Source organism: Tamandua tetradactyla, chromosome Y, assembly GCF_023851605.1.
Source record: "Tamandua tetradactyla isolate mTamTet1 chromosome Y, mTamTet1.pri, whole genome shotgun sequence".
Classification (NCBI taxonomy): Eukaryota; Metazoa; Chordata; class Mammalia; order Pilosa; family Myrmecophagidae; genus Tamandua; species Tamandua tetradactyla.
In genome coordinates, this window is record NC_135354.1 from 15,144,025 (window position 1) to 15,166,587 (window position 22,563).

The 22,563-nt window shown below is 40.6% G+C and overlaps 1 protein-coding gene and 1 pseudogene across 16 annotated transcripts in view; both read right to left on the reverse strand.

Moving 5' to 3' along the window:
* The window catches only part of LOC143672566 (lysine-specific demethylase 6A-like), a 403,500-nt gene that overhangs the window by 350,399 nt on the left and 30,538 nt on the right, over nucleotides 1–22,563 (reverse strand). The gene's annotated exons all lie outside the window — the stretch shown is intronic.
* Nucleotides 6,784–17,049, reverse strand: LOC143672611 (rho-related GTP-binding protein RhoQ pseudogene; annotated as a pseudogene).

Below are 22,563 nucleotides of genomic sequence, written 5' to 3' on the forward strand. Positions count from 1 at the left end.
AAAGAATGTCATTACTGCACGGTGTTGAAAACTGATGGTAATTAATATTTTAAAATTTTAACTTATGATTGAGACTTAAGCAAAAAATGTTTATTTGGTACAAAATTTAAATTTTGACTAGTGCATTTTCTATTACAACTTATGCAGACATCTTAATTGAACACCGTAAGTATATGGAACCTTGAGTAGGGAAGATATTTTGTTGGTTTGTCCAGAGTGATGCCCCAATAAATCCCAGAGTGATTTCAACAGTGAATAAAAAAGTATTTGCAAAGTCTCCTTCGGGGAATGCTGAGAAGGGGAAAATTCAACTTCCCCAAGTTGAATTCTTGATATTCACACAAGCAATGGGGTCAAACAAAGCAATAGGCTGAGACCCCAATTTTGGGGTTTCTTCATATGAAACTTAACCCCACAAAGGTCAAGCCTACTTAAAATCAGGCTTAAGAGTCACCCCAAGAGAACCTCTTTTGTTGCTCAGACACGGCCTCCGTCTCCAGCCTACACAACAAGCAAACTCATTGCCCTCATCGTCTTTGTGGGTCATGACTCAGGGATGTGGACCTTGCTGGCAACGTGGGACAGAAATCCTAGAATGAGCTGAGACTCAGCATCAAGAGATAGAGAAAACCATCTCAACCAAAAGAGGGAAAAGTGAAATAAAGTATTAATAGCTGGGATTCCAGAGTTGAGAGGTTATCCTGGAGGTCATTCTTACGCATTAAATAAATATCATCTTGTTAGTCAAGATGTAATGGAGAGACTGGAGGAAACTGCCTGAAAATGTACAGCTGTGTTTCAGCAGCCATGTTTCTTGAAGATGACTGTATAATGTTATAGCTTTCACAATGTGACTGTGTGATTATGAAAATCTTGTGTCTGATGCTCCTTTTATCCACCTTATCAACAGATGAGTAAAACATATGGAATAAAAATAAATAATAGGGGGAACAAACGTTAAAATAAACTTATATTAAAATGCTAGTGATCAATGAAAGGGAGGGGTAAGGGGTATGGTATGTATGAATATTTTTCTGTTGTCTCTTTAGTTCTTTTTCTGAGATGATGCAAATGTTCTAAGAAATTATCATGATGATGAATATGCAACTATGTGATAAATTGTGAATTACTGATTATATACATAGATCGAATGATTGTAAGTTAAGAATGTCTGCATTTGTTTGTTGTTATGTTTTTTTAATTAACAAATTTTTAAAAATTTTAAAAAGCACCAGCACCTGACGAACCGTAGTGGACAGTTATACACCTTTCACCAGCTGGAAATATATACGATACAGACCTTTGCCCTTCAACATCCCAAGAAAACTAAAAGGAAAAAGGTGGAATGTTAGGCAGAACCATGACCAACCACTAGCAAATATCCCAAGAAGCTACCCCTACCCATAATTAGAGGAAACCCATGAAGACCTCTGCAGCCCACACCCTCTTGCCCTCAAGCAGCTGTAATTTTGTAATAAGCACCCCTTAGCCAACATTCATACCCCAGTTGTGGCAACCCTGCATGACCACAGCAACATCTAAATTTTAAACCTCATCAATAAGAAGCTGCCAACTCTCTTCTTAGCCCTCTGCTTCTAAATCAACCAGTGAGAACATGTCAAACTTCCCACATCCAAACTAAACAATGAAAATCTAACACCTCCTTTCCCTATTTCCCACAAGCAATCCTACATGACCTGTACCCCTTCCCTTGCTTTGGGCATCTTTGGCTTCAGCCCACCTGCACAGAGCCTCACGATAAGTCTCCTTTGATCAAGTTTTGGTCTCTTCTCCTTCTCAGTAGAAAAACCTAATAGGTATAGAAGGTGGAAAACATTTCTACCTCAGACACTTTTATCTTCAAAGCAGCAGAGACTTGTCAGGCAGGCAGGGAGGGGGGAAAAAACACTTTTATCTCTAGCTGACTTCTTTTGCCTGAGAAATTAGTATTTAAATGAATCATTCTATGGGTATTTCCTTTTACTTTCTAGCATAATAGACTAGTCAGAGGGAATACCCAGAATTACTGAACATTACCCAGCTTTGATAATGAGTGAGTAACTATATAGTCTTTATCTCCTGAATGTGGAAACTTTATGATTAACCCCGATTTGTACCCCATTATATTGTTTTTCAATCTTAGAGTCAGTCATATGATCAGTTTCTAATGTTTAGTAATAAAGGGGTTTGACTCAGCTCAGAACTAACCCATTCAAATTCCCTATCTTTCTATGTAGAACTAGATCCAACCAAAATTGGCCCACCTGACAGGTGCAATAGCTTAAACTTAACCTAAAATAGACTTATGCCTCATTATAAAACTAAAATTCATGCCCACTATTTTTTCACATAAGTATGTTCTGAGACTAAACATGTAATCAATCCGTACAGGCTTAATAACTAGATCATTTTTAACTGTATCATTTCAAACCATTGCCTCACCCTAAATTTTGGTCATCTGCAGATACTATACAACTATGAGTTAATGCAATTAGGGCAGATGATTTTTAGGCATCTGCTCTTAAAACTTATGCTTAGCAATAAACTTCTTTGAAACTCCAATCCCAGGAATTTGTCATTGGAGCATCTTAGACAGAGACCCCACCACTTTTACCTGTTTTTCCTTTTTTCATTTATTTTTTAACTTTTTTTTACTGTATAGTATAACATATAGACAAAGCAAAGAAAAAAGCAATAGTTTTCAAAGCACTCTTCAAAAAGTGATTATAGGACAGATTTCAGAGTCTGTCATGGACTACCATATGATCCTCTCACATTTTTCCTTCTAACTGCTCCAGAATATAGGAAGCTAGAGGGCTTCAATACTTTTTCGTCATCACAATCAACTTTTTTTAGCTTTTTTGTGTGTGTGTGAAAAATAACATATACAACAAAGCTATAAATTTCAAAGCACAGCACCACAATCAGTTGTAGCATATTTCAGACTTTGACATGGTTTACAATTCCACAATGTTAGGTTTTTACTTCTAGCTGCTCTAAAATACTGGAGACTACAAGACATATCAATTTAATGATTCAGGATTCATACTCATTTGTTAAGTCCTATCTTTTAAGTATTATTCCACGTTCAGGCTATGGCAATTCAAAATTTTTGATATTGGAAGGGTTTATGAGGTATTAATATCGGGTAGGGAGATGGAACTAGATCATGTTCTGGAGAGGCTCTGCTAGGTTTCAAGACCTATCCAGACCAGGACCCACATGGAGGTTGTAGGTCCGGAAAATTACTGTAGTGCCAGGGACCCTTGTGGAATCTTATATATTGCCCTAGGTAGAATCCACAATTTTTTTTTTAATTTTTTTAAAAAAATATAACAACAAACAAAAACATTCTTAATATATGATCATCCTGTTCTATATATATAACCTGTAATTCACAATATCATCACATAGCTGCATATTCAACATCATGATCATTTCTTAGAATATTTGCATCAACTCAGAAAAAGAAATAAAAAGACAACAGAGAAACATTCATACATACCATACCCCTTACCTCTCCCTTTCACTGATCACTAGCATTTCAGTCTACTAAATTTATTTTAACATTTGTTTCCCTTATTACTTATTTTATTCCATACGTTTGAGACATATTCCATATGTATGAGAATTTGAGACAACTGAAAACAATATAAAACTATACAGGTAGACAGCATGGGCAAAGGCTCACTGCTTCAAAGAAACAAAAGAGACAGGTTTGTCTACTGGGAAATCATGGCGCATTTAAATTCTTGGAAAGAGGTTTCTCCAAAACACTAAAAGCACAAGTGCAGGATAAGTCAGGCCCAGAAAAAAACAGGTAAGACTTTGTTTTCTTCATTCATCTTCAGAAGACCTTCCTGATTTAAGATTACTGAAGTTCGACAAAATCTCTCCTTTAATTACATGATAAAAAAATCAAATAACAGACATTACACGGAATAAATCCCAGATATAACTTTTTTAAATACTACAATATACAGTGTGCAAAAAAGAGTACAAAACAAAAGAATGGTGGCTGTTTCAGTTCGCCAATGCTGCGAGAATGCAATATCCTAGAATTGCTTTGGCTTTTACAAAAGGAATTTATTAAGTTAGAAGTCACAATTCTAAGGCCATGAAAATGTTGAAATGAAGGTCATCAACAAGAAGACTCCTTCACTCAAGAAAGGCTGAAAGTTCACTCAAGAAAGGCCTACTGCATCCAGGGTTTCTGTCAAATGGCAAGGTACATGGCAGCAACTGTACAAACACTTCACTCTCATAAAGAACACCACTAAGCTGACTAAGAACCATACAGAACAGGTGGGGTCAAATCTACACAGAAAAAAACTTATCAAACAATCCCACCCAAAAAGAGGTCTGCCACCAAAAGATGGAATCAGAAGAACATGGCTTTTCTGGGGTACAAAAGAGTCTCAAACCAACACAATAGCCATCCAAGAAGAATGATAAAAATCCATAAATTATCAACAAAAAACAGAATGTGAAAATAACAAAGTCTTTCAAAAAATTTCTTTAAAAACACTGAAGGAAAGGCAGGGCAAGATGGCTGCATAGTGAGGTGTAGCGTTTAGTTCATTCTCCAGAGCAGTTAATAAATAACCTGGAACAGTACAGAACAACTGCTGGGGGAACATCAGTGATTGAGAACAAAGAGTATACCAGTTGGGACCAGATGGAACTGCTGAAATCGCACACAGAACTATGTAAGTCCCCCAAGCACCAGAGGCCAGTGCCCCTCAGCCAAGGTCATAGCATTATGGTTCCCTAAAGGGAAAGGTAACAGACTGCACTAGCAACAAGCATTTACCTCAAACAAGTTACAATTGCAGACTTAATAAAAAATTCTGGCTCAAAACAGACCCCCAGCACAGATAAAACTGGGATAAGCACTAAAGAAACCAGGAGTTTTTGCGTCCCCAGAAGGGTTGATGAAAAAAACAAGAGGCTTTTTCAGCTGGACAGGACAAAATTCTGGAAAAGGGCTAGACCTAAAGAAAAGGGGGCATTTGGAGCCTGGATATACAGAGTCATATACCACCTTAAGATTCTGATTGATAAATACCAGGGAGGAGGGATCCTGCCTTGAAAAGGACTTTTTTTTGCTCTATTTGTACTACTTAACAGCTCATGAGATAGAACTAAAAGACTTCTCAGGTACCAGATATGCCCCAGGCAAGGGTGGAATTAAGCTCCTCTGAAAGACAAACTAGTCAGGTGAAAGGAGCTGAATTTCTCAAAGGCTGTACCTTCTCCAAGTAAAAGGTGGGACCCAGCTCAAATGGAACCCTCACTCAATGAATTCAGTCCCCAGGGACTGGAAATTGAAGCAATTCATGCCAACCTATGACCTTACCTCTGTCTCATTCATACCCACAGAGGGAGATTATGCTGAAATTAAAGGCACCACATCACTTTATGCTGGTGGGAAGCCATAGGCAGACAACACATGCTCCTTTGTCAACAAACAAAAGGATAGGAAAAACACAATCTAGAGACTTCTTAAGAAAGTCTGCCAACCTCAGGGAAAACTAAATAATGGCTACTCATTCCTGTTGAGATGTGGGCCAGTCCAGTCAGAGAAATCTGACTGAAATCTATAACATCTGAGAAGAGCCTCCTCAAAAAAAAAAAAATACATATATATATGTATATATATATAAATAAATAAGGCTCCATATAGGAAGGGCAAAAACGGAAAAACAAGAATGGAAAAATTCTGATCACTTCAACAGAACCTATGCTACAAGTCTAGAGTAAGCTGAACTGAATACCAAAGAACAGACAGAGAACAAAGCCATTCAGTAAGACAATTCTGAGAGTCAAAATAACCTGCAGAATAAACTAATTAAGGAAATCAAACTGCTACATGCTAAAAAAAAAAAATGAGTCATACTAGGAAAATCAAACATATGGCCCAAAGAAACCAAAACACAAACCAAGAATTCAAATGAGATATAGAAATTGAAATGACTAATTTAGGATGTTTGAACAGACATGGAAAATCTCTTCAAAAATTAAATCAACGAGTTGAGGATGATACAAAGAAGGTATTGAGTGGAAAAAAAGAAGAAATCAAAAGTTAAAAAAAATAAATCAAAGAACTTATGTGACTGAAAGGCACAATAAAAGAGATTAAAAAATGGAACTATAACAACGGATTTGAATAGGTAGAAGAAAGGATTAATGAACGAGAGGACTGGACATCTGGGATTCAACACAGAAAAAATATAGGTAAGAGAATGGAAAAAATTGAGCAGGGTTTCAGGGAACTCAAGGACAAAGTGCATGAACACGCGTGTTGTTGAATGTCCCAGAAGGAGAAGAGAAGGGAAAAGGACAACAAAGATTAATGGAAGAAATAGTCACTGATAATTTCCCATTTCTTAGAAAGAAATAAAATTACAAATCCAAGAAGTGCAGCATACCCCAAAGAGAATACATCCAAATAAACACATTCCAAGACCAATCAGGCTGTCAGATGTCAAAGTGAAGCACAGAATTTTAAAAGCAGCAAGAGAAAGCAATCCATGACATACAAAGGAAGTCCAATTAAGACTATGTGTGGATTTCAGAGCAGAAACCATGGAAGGGAAAAAGGCAGTAGCATGATACAGTTAACATTCTAAACAGAAAAACTGCCCACCAAGAATTCTATATCCAGCAAAATTGTCCTTCAAAAATGAGGGGAAGGAGGATGTATCTCCGCGCAAGCCCACATTCCACGTCGCTCCACGCCCCGCGTCGCTCCACGCCCCCTGCGCCCACAGCCCCGGCAGCGGCAGACTAGCAGCGGCCCAGCAAGCGCGCCGCCCCACTCGGCTTTCCTGCCTAGTTCCACCGTCGCTGTCTCCTTTCCACAGCTGCGCGGATGTCCTCCCGCACCATGTCGGTGGCCGGGCTCAAGAAGCAGCTCCACAAAGCCACTCAGGTGAGTAAGAAATAAGATAACTGAGACTTCAGGAGAAGATGGCGGCGTAGTAAGGTACACGCATCTTAGTTCTTCCTCCAGAACAACTACTAAATCACTAGAAACAGTACAGAACAGCTTCCAGAGTCACGAGAGAGACCGGACACACAGTGTACTCCAGTATGGAACGGTTGACACAGTGTACTCCAGTCTGGAATGGCTGGACCGGGTACGAGACTCCGCTGCGGTGAGGTCCTTAAGCGACGTGCGCTTCCCCGGGCCGCAGCGGCTGGCGGCCGGCCGCCCCACCCTCCCTCCTCCCGGTCCGGCTGAGAGACTCGGAGAGGCAAGTTCCCCAAGCCGCAGCAGCTGGCGGCCGGTGTCCCTCCCTCACAGGTGGCTTCCCGGGTCAGCTGGGAGCTTCTGATCAGCGGTTACCCAAGCCGCGGTGGCCGGCGAACCTCCCACACAGGCAGCTTCCCGGGCCGGCTGGGACCCTCGGATCAGCAGTTCCCCAAGCCGCCGCGGCCGGCACCCCTCCCCCACAGGTGACTTCCCGGAGGGAAAGGAAAGAGTCTCCAACAGTAGTAGAGACTGAGCCCAACCTAACACCAATAGTGGTATTAATGAACAACTTCTGACTACTAAAAATAGGCCCTCAGCTCAGGCAAAACCGATCAAAGCGGAAGTCGCCTATTGGGCTAACTGAAAAAGAGGAAAGGGGGCGAAACAGAGCCTTCTGCGGCTGTTCCTACGGAGGCTTGGTTGCCTCTGGGCTCAGCGCTGGGATTACACAGGTTGCAACTGCCCCAAACGCAGAAACAGGCTGCTTTCAGGGCTCTCTACCACCTGAACCTTCCCTGCGGGAGGGGTGAAATGCAACTCAGGTGGAATCCTTCTCTCAAGGAATTCAGATCCCTTCCAATTGTGAAAGGACTTCACAATTTGAAGCCATTAAAACCAACCTACAACCTTTCCTCTGTCTCCACCACACACCCAGCAGCGAGAGTGTTCCAAAGTTAAAGGAACCACAGCATCTTTTGCTGGTGGGACCCGCAGACAGACAAGCACCACATACTGGGCAGGATAAGAAAAACAGAGGGCAGAGACTTCACAGGAAAGTCTTTCAACCTGCTGGGGCCAACACTCAGGGAAATCTGATTAAATGCACAGACGCCAGCAAAAAATAACAAATCACACCAGGAAAATTCTGAAGATATGGCCCAGTCAAAGGAACAAACCAATAGCTCAAATGAGATACAGGAGCTGAGACAACTAATACTGAATATATGAACAGAAATGGAAAACCTCTTCAAAAACCAAATCAATAAATTGAGGGAGCACATGAAGAAGGCATGGGATGAACAAAAAGAAGAAATGGAAAGTGTGAAAAAACAAATCACAGAACTTATGGGAATGAAAGATACAGTAGAAGAGATGAAAAAAACAATGGAAACCTACAATGGTAGATCTCAAGAGACAGAGGTTAGAATTAGTGAACTGGAGGATGGAACATCTGAATTCCAAAAAGAAACAGAAACTATAGGGAAAAGAATGGAAAAACTTGAGCAGGGGATCAGGGAACTGAATGACAATATGAAGCGCACAAATATACGTGTTGTGGGTGTCCCAGAAGGAGAAGAGAAGGGAAAAGGAGGAGAAAAACTAATGGAAGAAATTATCACTGAAAATTTCCCAACTCTTATGAAAGACCTAAATTTACAGATCCAAGAAGTGCAGCGCACCCCAAAGAAAATAGACCCAAATAGGCGTTCTCCAAGACACTTACTAGTTAGAATGTCAGAGGTCAAAGAGAAAGAGAGGATCTTGAAAGCAGCAAGAGAAAAACAATCTGTCACATACAAGGGAAACCCAATAAGACTATGTGTAGATTTCTCAACAGAAACCATGGAAGCAAGAAGACAGTGGGATGATATATTCAAATTACTGAAAGAGAAAAACTGCCAACCAAGAATTCTATATCCAGCAAAATTGTCCTTCAAAAATGAGGGAGAAACTAAAACATTTTCAGACAAAAAGTCACTGAGAGAATTTGTGACCAAGAGATCAGCTCTCCAAGAAATCTAAAGGAAGCACTACAGTCAGATATGAAAAGACAGAAGAGAGAGGTATGGAGAAGAGTGTAGAAAGAAGGAAAATCAGATATGATATATATAATACAAAAGGCAAAATGGTAGAGAAAAGTATTACCCAAACAGTAATAACACTAAATGTTAATGGACTGAATTCCCCAAACAAAATACATAGACTGGCAGAATGGATTAAAAAACAGGATCCTTCTATATGCTGCAAATACCAAACAGAAAAGAGCAGGAGTTGTTATACTAATATCCAACAAATTAGACTTCAAATGTAAAACAGTTAAAACAAAGAAGGATATTATCCTTCTAATAAAAGGAACAATTAAACAAGAAGACATAACAATCATGAATATTTATGCACCGAATCAGAATGCCCCAAAATAAGTGAGGAATACACTGCAATTACTGAAAAGGGAAATAGACACATCTACCATAATAGCTGAAGACGTCAATTCCCCACTCTCATCAATGGACAGAACATCTAGACAGAGGATCAATAAAGAAACACAGAATTTGAATATTACAATAAATGAGCAAGACTTAACAGACATTTATAGGACACTATACCCCACAACAGCAGGATACACCTTTTTCTCAAGTGCTCATGGATCATTTTCAAAGACACACCTTATGCTGGGTCACAAAACAAGTCTCAACAAATTTAAAAAGATTGAAATCATACACAACACTTTCTCAGATCATAAAGGAATGAAGTTGGAAATCAATAATAGGCAGAGCGCCAGAAAATTCACAAACACGTGGAGGCTCAACAACACACTCTTAAACAACCAGTGGGTCAAGGAAGAAATTACAAGAGAAATTAGTAAATATCCCAAGGTGAATGAAAACGAAAACACAACATATCAAAACCGATGGGACGCAGCAAAGGCAGTGCTAAGAGGGAAATTTATTGCCCTAAATGCCTATATCAGAAAAGAAGAAAAGGCAAAAATTCGGGAATTAACTGTCCACTTGGAAGAACTGGAGAAAGAACAGCAAACTAATCCCAAAGCAAGCAAAAGGAAAGAAATAACAAAGATTAGAGCAGAAATAAATGAAATTGAAAACAATAGAGAAAACCAATAAGACCCGAAGTTGGTTCTATGAGAAAATCAACAAGATTGATGGGCACTTAGCAAGACTGACAAAAAGAAGAAGAGAGAGGACACAATTAATAAGATCAGAAATGGACGAAGAGACATAACTACTGACCTCACAGAAATAAAGGAGGTAATAACAGGATACTATGAACAACTTTACGCTAATAAACACAACAATGTAGATGAAATGGACAATTTCCTAGAAAGTCATGAACAACCAACTTTGACTCAAGAAGAAATAGATGACCTCAACAAACCAATCACAAGTAAAGAAATTGAATCAGTCATTCAAAAGTTTCCCAGAATGAAAAGTCCAGGACCAGATGGCTTCACATGTGAATTCTACCAAACATTCCAGAAAGAATTAGTAACAACTCTGCTCAAACTCTTCAAAAAAAACTGAAGTGGAGGGAAAGCTACCTAATTCATTCTATGAAGCCAATATCACCCTCATACCAAAACCAGGCAAAGATATTACAAAAAAAGAAAACTACAGACCAATCTCTCTAATGAATACAGATGCAAAAATCCTCAATAAAATTCTAGCAAAACGAATCCAGCAACATATTAAAAGAATTATACATTATGACCAAGTAGGATTCATCCCAGGTATGCAAGGATGGTTCAACATAAGAAAATCAATTAATATAATACACCATATCAACAAATCAAAGTAGAAAAATTGCATGATCACCTCAATTGATGCAGAGAAGACATTTGACAAGATTCAACATCCTATTCTGTTGCAAACACTTCAAAAGATAGGAATACAAGGGAACTTCCTTAAAATGATAGAGGGAATATATGAAAAACCCACAGCTAATATCATCCTCAATGGGGAAAAATTGAAAACTTTCCCCCTAAGATCAGGAACAAGACAAGGATGTCCATTATCTCCACTATTATTCAACATCGCGTTGGGGGTTCTAGCCAGAGCAATTTGACAAGAAAAAGAAATACAAGGAAAGGAAGAAGTAAAACTATCACTGTTTGCAGACGATATGATACTATATGTCGAAAACCCAGAAAAATCCACAACAAAACTACTAGAGCTAATAAATGAGTACAGAAAAGTAGCAGGTTACAAGATCAACAGTCAAAAATCTGAAGTGTTTCTATACACTAGCAATGAACAAGCTGAGGGGGAAATCAAGAAATGAATTCCATTTACAATTGCAACTAAAAGAATAAAATACTTAGGAATAAATTTAACTAAAGAGACAAAAGACCTATACAAAGAAAACTACAAAAAACTGTTAAAAGAAATCACAGAAGACCTAAATAGATGGAAGGGCATACCGTGTTCATGGATTGGAAGACTAAATATAGTTAAGATGTCAATTCTACCTAAATTGATTTACAGATTCAATGCAATACCAATCAAAATCCCAACAACTTATTTTTCGGAAATAGAAAAACCAATAAGCAAATTTATCTGGAAGGGCAGGGTGCCCCGAATTGTTAAAAGTATCTTGAGGAAAAAAAACAAAGCTGGAGGTCTCATGCTGCCTGACTTTAAGGCATATTATGAAGCCACAGTGGTCAAAACAGCATCGTACTGGCATAAAGATAGATATATCAACCAATGGAATCGATAGAGTACTCAGATATAGACCCTCTCATCTTGGGACATTTGATTTTTGATAAGGCAGTCAAGCCAACTCACCTGGGACAGAACAGTCTCTTCAATAAATGGTGCCTAGAGAACTGGATATCCATATGTAAAAGAATGAAAGAGGACCCGTACCTCACACCCTATACAAAAGTTAACTCAAAATGGATCAAAGATCTACACATTAGGTCTAAGACCATAAAACAGAGGAAAATGTAGGGAGATATCTTATGAATCTTATAATTGGAGGCAGTTTTATGGACCTTAAACCTAAAGCAAGAGCACTGAAGAAAAGAAATAAATAAATGGGAGCGCCTCAAAATTAAACACTTTTGTGCATCAAAGAACTTCACCAAGAAAGTAGGAAGACAGCCTACACAATATTTGGAAATATTTGGAGACAATATTTGGAAACGACATATCAGATAAAGGTCTAGTACCCAGAATTTATAAAGAGATTGTTCAACTCAACAACAAAAAAACAGACAACCCAATTACAAAATGGGAAAGAGACTTGAACAGACACCTCTCAGAAGAGGAAATACAAATGGCCAAAAGGCACATGAAGAGATGCTCAATGTTCCTGGCCATTAGAGAAATGAAAATCAAAACCACAATGAGATATCATCTCACACCCACCAGAATGGCCATTATCAACAAAATAAAAAATGACAAGTGCTGGAAAGGATGTGGAGAAAGAGGTACACTTACCCACTGTTGGTGGGAATGTCAAATGGTGCAACCACTGTGCAAGGCAGTTTGGCGGTTCCTGAAAAAGCTGAATATAGAATTGCCATACGACCCAGCAATACCATTGCTAGGTATCTACTCAAAGGACTTAAAGGCAAGGACACAAACAGACATTTGCACACCAATGTTTATAGCAGTGTTATTTACAATTGCAAAGAGATGGAAACAGCCAAAATGTCATCAACAGAAGAATGACTAAACAAACTGTGGTATATACATATGATGGAATATTATGCAGCTTTAAGACAGAATAAACTTATGAAGCATGTAATAACATGGATGGACCTAGAGAACATTATGCTGAGTGAGACTAGCCAAAAACTAAAGGACAAATACTGTATGGTCCCACTGATGTGAACCAACATTAGAGAATAAACTTGGAATATGTCATTGGTAACAGAGTCCATCAGGAGTTAGAAATAGGGTAAGATAATGGGTAACTGGAGTTGAAGGGATACAGACTGTGCAACAGGACTGGATACAAAAACTCAAAAATGGACAGCACAATAATGCCTAATTGTAATGTAATTATGTTAAAACACTGAATAAGGCTGCATCCGAGCTATAGTTTTTCTTTTTTGTTTTTTTTTCATATATTTTTTGTATTTTTTATTTTTATTTTTTTCTATATCATCATTTTATTTCTTTTTCTGTTGTCTTGCTATTTCTTTTTCTAAATCGATGCAAATGTACTAAGAAATGATGATATACATCTATGTGATGATATTAAGAATTACTGATTGCATATGTAGAATGGAATGATTTCTAAATGTTGTGGTAGTTATTTTTTTTTTACACTATGTATATTATTTTATTTGTAACCCCATATGTTAAGATGGGACACTGTAAAAGTAACAGTCACTTAAAAAGCAACAACCAACAAACCAGTATTCAATTTGGTATTTTAAATTAATAATTAAAAACCAAATGGAAGCAGTGTCTAAAATAACTAAGATAATTTGGAACAAAAACCATTAATCTGGATCCACTTATTAGAAATTTGATAACTAAACATGGGCTAACTTAAATGTAATCTTTAAAGACAGAATGAGGATAAAAGTTAGGAAAGCTTTAAATAAAATTTCATGGAGTCCCTAAAGTATTTAAGAACTTTAGAACTGATTTTCTACACACAAAAATTAATTATAAACTTTTCAAGCTCATTCATACACGACCTTATTGAAGCAATGTATTTGTATTCGCTAGCGAAATTCATGTCAATAAAATATTTGTAAGTATTTTATTTCCCAGATTTTTCACTAGTTTGAACTAGTTGTTCAGTGATTATCTGAATATCTGTTGAAACCTAAGCCTTTAATGAAGTGCTTCTGAAAATAAGACAATTTTTCTACATTCTGCTTATGAAAAGAAAATAAATCTTTGGTTTTTAGTTAAAGCAGCAGGAAGGATTTTGCAAAAAAGAAATACTAAAGAGCCAAAGCAATTAAAAAGCTCTTAGTAAGCAATGGGAAACTCCAAACCCCATCAAGGTCAGTAGAGTACCTAAGGCACCTCAGGTTCAGATGATACCATCATCTTTGCTTAAAGTTCTAATGATCTATGTACATGGATCTTACCATCTTAAAAATGTGAAGCTGAAAAAGTAATGTCCAACAATGATTATTGCTAATAAGAGGAGCATCATAAGATTTGTTAAATGGGAGAGACTTAGAGATCATCTTAGAGATAGGGAAATTTAGGCCCAATCAAAAAACAGAGGTGACATCAGAGTTTGTTTTCAGAGTCCTCATCCAGTTCTCCTAGGACAGGACAAATTCTAGATTTTAACTTTCATTAGCTAGTAAATCAAGTTTCAGGGATGTGAATTGGGGACAGGAGGGGAGAGCCCCCATCAAATCCCCAAAGGGCAAGCTAGAAATGTATATTAATATTTTACTGTATCAATTCCTTTTACTATGTGTTAAACAACTTAACTGATATACCTATTGATTTATACAGTTCTTTTCAATTCTATTTGAAAAACAGCAGACCAAAATTAAATAAGAAAGTTACATAAAATTCCATTTGAGCATACATAAGGCTGTGATACGTAATGTGGACCACCACTTCTTGGGAGAAAGAAGACATTCAATGTCCAGTTCACAGAGAAAGCTCCGACTAGTAATCCAGTAGGCTCTTCATTCTTCAATGGGGAAGATGATGCTTATATTTTTAAAAATCTCTACAAAGCTCACATAACAAGACAACAGTACATCCTAGATTTGTGGCTGATATGAGCATTTAAGGCGGTCATTTTCAAGTATAAAGTTTAGTGTTCCAGTACCCAATCTGTGCAGTAGACATAACTAGAGGCTCAAGTCATGGAAATCAACAGAAGCCCACCAAAGATGTAAAGAAATCATAATTTAGGTAATAGCAAGTTTAAATCTAGGAAAGGCTGGAAAAATTTATGGATTAGATAGCATGTCTCTATAAAACAGCATTTATCTATTCAGATTGAAACTTTGTTCACAACACAGCTATCAGTTACACGACATTCAGAATAAGGCAGATCCACGAATACCAAGCAAGGAATCTTAATTAGGTAACAGAACTAGTAATTAAGGTTCACATTGAACACCATTAAATGGTCTGTTCTCCAGAGAAAAATTGGAAATGGCTCCAGTATACCAAACAGATGAACGTGAAAATATTGTGTCCGATTTTTTTTTAAGCAGAGCCTTTCACTTAGGGACCAACATGCATGGCTCATGGACAAACAAATCAACATTATTTACTTCTGGCTTGAAGCTATATAATGAGAAATTGTTATATAGCTATGGAAAATGGGTATTTGGAAGCCAGTATTTAGCTTAACTTAAATTCTAGACATGTCTATACGTTGTAGTTCGATAAGCTGTTATGGTTCCAATATCTATATCTGAAAGGTGACATCAGTTTTACTACGGACATTGGTTTTACTTTTGTAAGTTCCAAGTAACATGCTTGAGTTCTAGGTCTTTTATCTTTAACATAATTTAAACAAATTTTTTGTAGTTTGATCAGCATACGCACTTCTCATTTCATTTGCTGTGAATAGCCAATGTGGAAATTAAAAAAAAAATTACTAACTAGTTCAGAGATCTAAATTGAGTCCAAGGTTATGACAAAGTTTGACCCAAAATTTAATTTGTAATTTTAGTATGTATCTCGTGCAAGTTGGGGAGCATCAAACTAAATCTACAATTGCCAGAAGCATTGTTACAGTTTAATGCACATTACCTAAAGTGTGTACATTTTTAGTGTTCATAGTAAATGCAGTTATGACCTTTGTTACACTTTTGGCATTCTCTAAGAAAGCACATTAAGCTTTAATGTAGAAATATTTAGGTTACACTCAACTTGTGCTCAAGTAATAATAAAACATTTGCTCTTTTTTATCTCATATATTCTCTCCTCAGGTATGGCCCATCTCCTGTACACTTGGAGCGACCTTTGGCTATGTGGCAGGACTTGTTATTTCCCCACTCTGGATATACTGGAATAGAAAGCGACTTACATACAAGAACAATCAGTTGGAGCAAAGGGAGAAGATATTTCTTTGTGCAGACTCCATAAAGACTGTGCAGAAATGTGTATGGTCAAAGCCAAGCAGTTCCATTTACAGTACTGTTCTTTTTTTTTTTTTTTAATGTAGTTACAACATGATGTGATTGTAAGCTTTTCAAACTATGAAACCCCTGAGAGATTGTACCTTCTAGTTGAAATAAAGTATTTATAATAGATTGTGGCTTCAGATGCTGTTTGCTGCTTCTTGAACCTTTAAGAGACATTCTTAACTATATAGAATTCTGAGGGCAGTTTTTTACATTCCTCCACCCCCCAAGTTTTAAGCTGTTTTATTATCTAGAAGAGGTCTGAGAATAACTATGGCATTCATATGCTTTCTGAGAGAAACAGACAGTTTCCTCGGCCACTGAAGATGTTTCTCACGTAATCAAACAACAATTTATACATCTTGATCCTATTCTTTTTTTTACTGTGTGTTTCTTTGGAGTTAAAATGGCTATGATAGCCTCATCAAAAACAGTCTTCAATCCCTTCTGGGTTAAAGCTGAACATTCCACATAGCAGCATGCTCCTATCTCTTTTGCTAGTTTCTGTCCTTGTTCAACACATATAGGTTTTTCTTTCAGGTCATTCAGTCTTGCTAAAGTTTTGGGGTCATCTCGGAGATCAATCTGAGTTCCTATTAATAAAAAGGGTACATTTGGTGCATCTTCCTTAAGTTATGGTACCCACTCCTCTTTCACATTTTGAAATGAGGCTGGATTTACCACAGAGAAGCATATAAGGAAGACATCAGTCATGGGATAGGAAAAGGCCTCAGGCGTTCATAGTCTTCCTGTCCGGCCGTGTCATGGAGTCCCAGGAGGTACTGCTTGCCCCCCACGGTGACGCTAACTGCGTAGTGGTCGAAGACGGTGGGCACGTACTCCTCCGGGAAGGCGTCGTTGGCATAGCTCATGAGCAGGCACGTCTTGCCCACCGCCCCGTCGCCGACCACCATGCACTTGAGCATCAGCGCGCCGGGCCCGTGAGCCATGCCGAGGCCCGCCAGCCTCCGGGCATGGTCCCTCCGGAGCCCCCGCCCCGGCCCCGGGCTCAGCCCCAGCCCACCTGGGGGGTCCGCCGCCGCCGCTCCGCGCAGCAGGGCCACCCCCCGGCCCCATGCAGCGGCTCCCCCGCCGGAGAGGAGGGGGCGACGGGCCCGGGGCGCTGCCGCTGCCTGGGTCCCCGCCCGGGCCCCGGTCGCCGCGCTGGCCCGCTGCCCCCGCCGCTCGGCGCCCGTGCCCTCTACCCCGCCCGGCCTCCCCAGGAGGATCCGCTGGATCATAAGCTAATTTTTTTTTAATTAATAAAAAAATAAAAAATGAGGGGAAGGACTTCCAGGAAGATGGTCAAATATAGTAACTCGAGATTACACCTCCTTCACAGAAAAGATAGAGAAGGGGGACAGGAGGGTGACTGAGGCCTCAATTCAGGAGTGCAGCTGACCTGGGAGAGCCTTCTGCATCATATAGGGCAAACAAGTTGTAGAAGCCGAGAAACTGAGAGGCAGAGGGCTAGCGCCTGAGGCAGATATGCGGAGCCCACAAGAGTGCACAGTCAGGAGCAGGAGACTAGGAATATCACATTCCTTCAGCGCTGTTACTGGCAACTCACCCCAAACGCCGAATACCTGAACCCCATCACCCACTCCCATTTCCCATGCTCTAGGCGCCTTCAACCTGCCATCCCCAGTGCACTGCCCCTGAACCCCACTGCAAATGTAGCCCAACCCACCTCTCCTGCACCCTTCCCGAGCATTACCTCAACCTCCCTCTTTCCCTGCAGGTTGTTCCCAGCACATAAAGGCTGAGGGCACTAATCTCCATACCAAGGCTGCCCCTGCTCCCTTGCCCACAGTGTCCAACAGCCTGAACCCACACACACCCCCAAGATCGGTGCATCAGTTTGTGGCACTACAGGCACACAACACCAGATGTGAACAGACAGTCACATCACTCAGCTCTGAGAGGCGCACCTCACGGCAATTCTGGAAGTGGGCATGCAAATGGTCCTCAGTCATACTTTCCAGCTTTGAGAAGTACTGACCTACACAGCCAGGCTATATCTGCCCCCAATCCATGAAGGCATAACATCAACTGGCTGCCAAACCTCTACAGAAACACACAAAGGGCACTGTGCCCTAGATCAGCATATACCAGGGTTACACCCCCAGGCCACTGCACCCACACAGATACATCCTCACTGGGCAAACATGTTCATAAGCATCAGCCTAACATTCCCAGCCTAGCCTATACCTGCCCTGAAACAAATCACTGCACCAAGTGCCCCACCCAGTAACCTGCTCCCTGCTGTACAACCATTCCACAAACACAAAGCCTTAGACTACTCAAAGAAATCAACTCCAAAATAAATCAGTTAAGATATTTACATACCACAAAGACAGCAGAAGATCAAGAAGCATATCATAATGCAGACAGATATAGCCCACCTGTATTAGTCAGGGTTCTCTAGAGAAACAGAATCAACAGGGAACACTTGCAAATATAAAATTTATAAAAGTGTCTCACGTGACCGTAGGAACGCAGAGTCCAAAATCCACAGGTCAGGCTGCGAAGCCGGTGACTCTGATGGATGGCCTGGATGAACTCCACAGGAGAGGCTCGCCAGCCAAAGTAGGAATGCAACCTGTCTCCTCTGAGTCCTCCTTAAAAGGCTTCCCATGATTGGATTTAGCATCACTAATTGCAGAAGACACCCCCCTTTGGCTGATTACAAATGGAATCAGCTGTGGATGTAACTGACGTGATCATGACCTAATCCTACCAAATGTCCTCATTGCAACAGACAAAGGCCAGTGCTTGCCCAATCAGATAAACAGGTACCACAACTTGCCAAGTTGACACCTGTCCCTAACCATGACAGTCCACCTCTTGTCAACTTGGCACCTATATATATATCACCTTAGACCATACTTAATTTTCAAACGAAAACAAATAAGCACATATTTTTTTATTTTACCTGACAATACTCAACTGTCCTGCATATAACTGGAAACACATTAAATCTCTCCAGAATAGGGTGCAAATTCTTGGGCAACATTCATTCTTAAACCTGATATCTTACAACTTAAATAGTATAACATGAACAAAACAGCATTACAGTCCTCATTTCTGTAACTGATCACGTGGTCGAAGTTCATATTTATCACTACCTTCTTCCACTACCCATTCCATGTTCCCTTTCCCCTCAGCAAGTACTTCAGCTGGCCGTGGTTCTTTGCCTGGTGGGGTGACCCAAACCTTCATTCCTAAAGTTTCAGAGCTATTAGTAGTCCTGCCTGGATGTGTTGTTGCAGTTTTCCATTGATTTTAATCACAGGGCATGGTAGTACTAATAGATGCCCTAGGGGATCTCCTGTATTTCAAGAAAACTCTTCTTTACCTCCATTATGTAGTTGCAGTCCTACTTCCTTCTGATAGGGTCAATTACCCCAGACAATAATGTAATCCCCTTCTTGGCTTGTTGATCCAGAGGCATAAGTAGCCCAAAGTGACTAGGTGGCAATCTTAATTTCCAGTTCAGTGGTATCACTGTTGTTTCTCCTGGAGAAAGCACACCACATTTTGGAACTAAAACCTGTAGACCAGCAGAACTCAGGGTAGCAGGGACAGGAAGCAAAAATTTTCCTTGTGGATCACTAGGGGTAATAGTGATCCATTTCCACCCCTTTCCACCCCTTGGTTCCTGGACCCATGGATCCTGGCTATGGGAGAAACAGCACCACACAGCGGACACTGATTCAGAGCATACACAGCTTCCTGGAGAACATTACCCCAGCCTTTCAAGTTTTTGCCACTTAGTTGGCACTGCAATTGAGTTTTCAAAAGGCCGTTTCACCGTTCTATCAATCCAGCTGCTTCTTGATGATGGGGAACATGGTAAGACCAGAGAATTCCATGAGCATGTGCCCATTCCTGCACTTCATTTGCTGCGAAGTGTGTTCCTTGATCCGAAGCAATGCTATGTGGAATACCATGACGATGGATAAGGCATTCTGTAAGCCCATGGATGGTAGTTTTGGCAGAAGCATTGCGTGCAGGGAAAGCAAATCCATATCCAGAGTATGTGTCTATTCCAGTTAGAACAAATCGCTGCCCCTTCCATGAAGGGAGTGGTCCAATGTAATCAACCTGCCACCATATAGCTGGGTGGTCACCTCTGGGAATGGTGCCATACCGGGGGCTGAGTGTGGGTCTCTGCTGCTGGCAGATTGGGCACTCAGCAGTGGCTGTAGCCAGGTCAGCCTTGGTGAGTGGAAGTCCATGTTGCTGAGCCCATGCATAACCTCCATCCCTACCACCATGACCACTTTGTTCATGAGCCCATTGGGCAATGACAGGAGTTGCTGGGGAAAGAGGCTGACTTGCATCCACAGAACAGGTCATCTTATTCACTTGATTATTAAAATCTTCCTCTGCTGAAGTAACCCTCTGGTGTGCATTCACATGGGACACAAATATCTTCATGTTTTTAGCCCACTCAGAAAGGTCTATCCACATACTTCCTCCCCAGACCTCTTTGTCACCAATTTTCCAATTATGGTCTTTCCAAGTCCCTGACCATCCAGCCAAACCATTAGGAACAGCCCATGAGTCAGTATACAAATGCACCTCTGGCCAGTTTTCCTTCCAAGCAAAATGAACAATCAGGTGCACTGCTCGAAGTTCTGCTCACTGGGAGGATTTCCCCTCACCACTGTCCTTCAAGGACACCCAAGAAAGGGGCTGTAATGCTGCAGCTGTCCACTTTTGGGTGGTACCTGCATATCGTGCTGAACCATCTGTAAACCAGGCCCGAGTTTTCTCTTCCTCAGTCAATTCACTGTAAGGAACTCCCCAAAAGGCCATAGCTCTGGTCTGGGAAAGAGAAGGTAATGTGGCACAGGAGTAGAAACCATGGGCATTTGTGCCACTTCTTCATATAACTTACTCGTGCCTTCAGGACCTGCTCTGGCTCTATCTCGTATATACCATTTCCATTTTACAATAGAGTGCTGCTGTGCACGCCCAACTTTATGGCTTGGTGGGTCAGACAACACCCAACTCATGATAGGCAACTCAGGTCTCATAGTAACTTGGTGGCCCAAGGTTAAGCGTTCAGTCTCTACTAAGGCCCAGTAGCAGGCCAAAAGCTGTTTCTCAAAAGGAGAGTAGTTATCTGCAGCAGATGGTAAGGCTTTGCTCCAAAATCCTAAGGGTCTGCGTTGTGATTCTCCTATAGGGGCCTGCCAAAGTCTCCAGACAGCATCTCTATTTGCCACTGACACTTCCAGCACCATTGGATCTGCTGGATCATACGGCCCAAGTGGCAGAGCAGCTTGTACAGCAGCCTGGACCTGTCGCAGAGCCTCCTCTTGTTCAGGTCCCCACTCAAAATTAGCAGCTTTTCTGGTCACTTGATAAATGGGCCGGAGTAGCACACCCAAATGAGGAATATGTTGTCGCCAAAATCCAAAAAGACCAACTAGGGCGTTGTGCCTCTTTTTTGGTTGTGGGAGCGGCCAGATGCAGCAACTTATCCTTCACCTTAGAAGGGATATCTCGACATGCCCCACACCACTGGACACCTAGAAATTTTAATGAGGTGGAAGGCCCCTGTATTTTTGTTGGATTTATCTCCCATCCTCTGACATGCAAATCCCTTACCAGTAAATCCAGAGTAGTTGCTACTTCTTGCTCACTAGGTCCAATCAACATGATATCATCAATATAATGGACCAGTGTGATGTCATGTGGGAGGCAGAAACGATCAAGGTCTCTGCGAACAAGATTATGACACAGGGCTGAAGAGTTGATATACCCCTGAGGTACGACAGTGAAAGTATATTGCTGACCTTGCCAGCTGAAAGCAAACTGTTTCTGGTGGTCCTTACGAACAGCTATTGAGAAAAAAGCATTTGCCAGGTCAATAGCTGCATACCAGGTACCAGGGGAAGTACTGATTTGCTCAAGCAATGATACTTCATCCGGAACAGCAGCTGCAATTGGAGTTACCACCTGGTTGAGTTTACGATAATCCACTGTCATTCTCCAAGACCCATCTGTTTTCTGCACAGGCCAAACAGGAGAGTTGAACGGGGATGTGGTGGGAATCACCACCCCTGCAACTTTCAAGTCCTTACGAGTGGCAGTAATCTCTGCAATCCCTCCAGGAATACAGTATTGCTTCTGATTTACTATTTTGCTTGGTAAGGGCAGTTCTAGTGGCTTCCACTTGGCCTTTCCCACCATAATAGCCCTCACTGCACGAGTCAGAGAACCAATGTGGGGATTCTGCCAGTTGCTTAGTATGTCTACACCAATTATACATTCCAGAACTGGGGAAATAACTACAGGATGGGTCCAGGGGCCCACTGGACCCACTGTGAGACGGACCTGAGCTAAAACTCCATTGATCACCTGGCCTCCATAAGCCCCCACTCTGACTGGTGGTCCAGAGTGACATTTTGGGTCCCCTGGAATTAATGTCACTTCTGAACCAGTGTCTAATAATCCCCGAAATATCTGATCATTT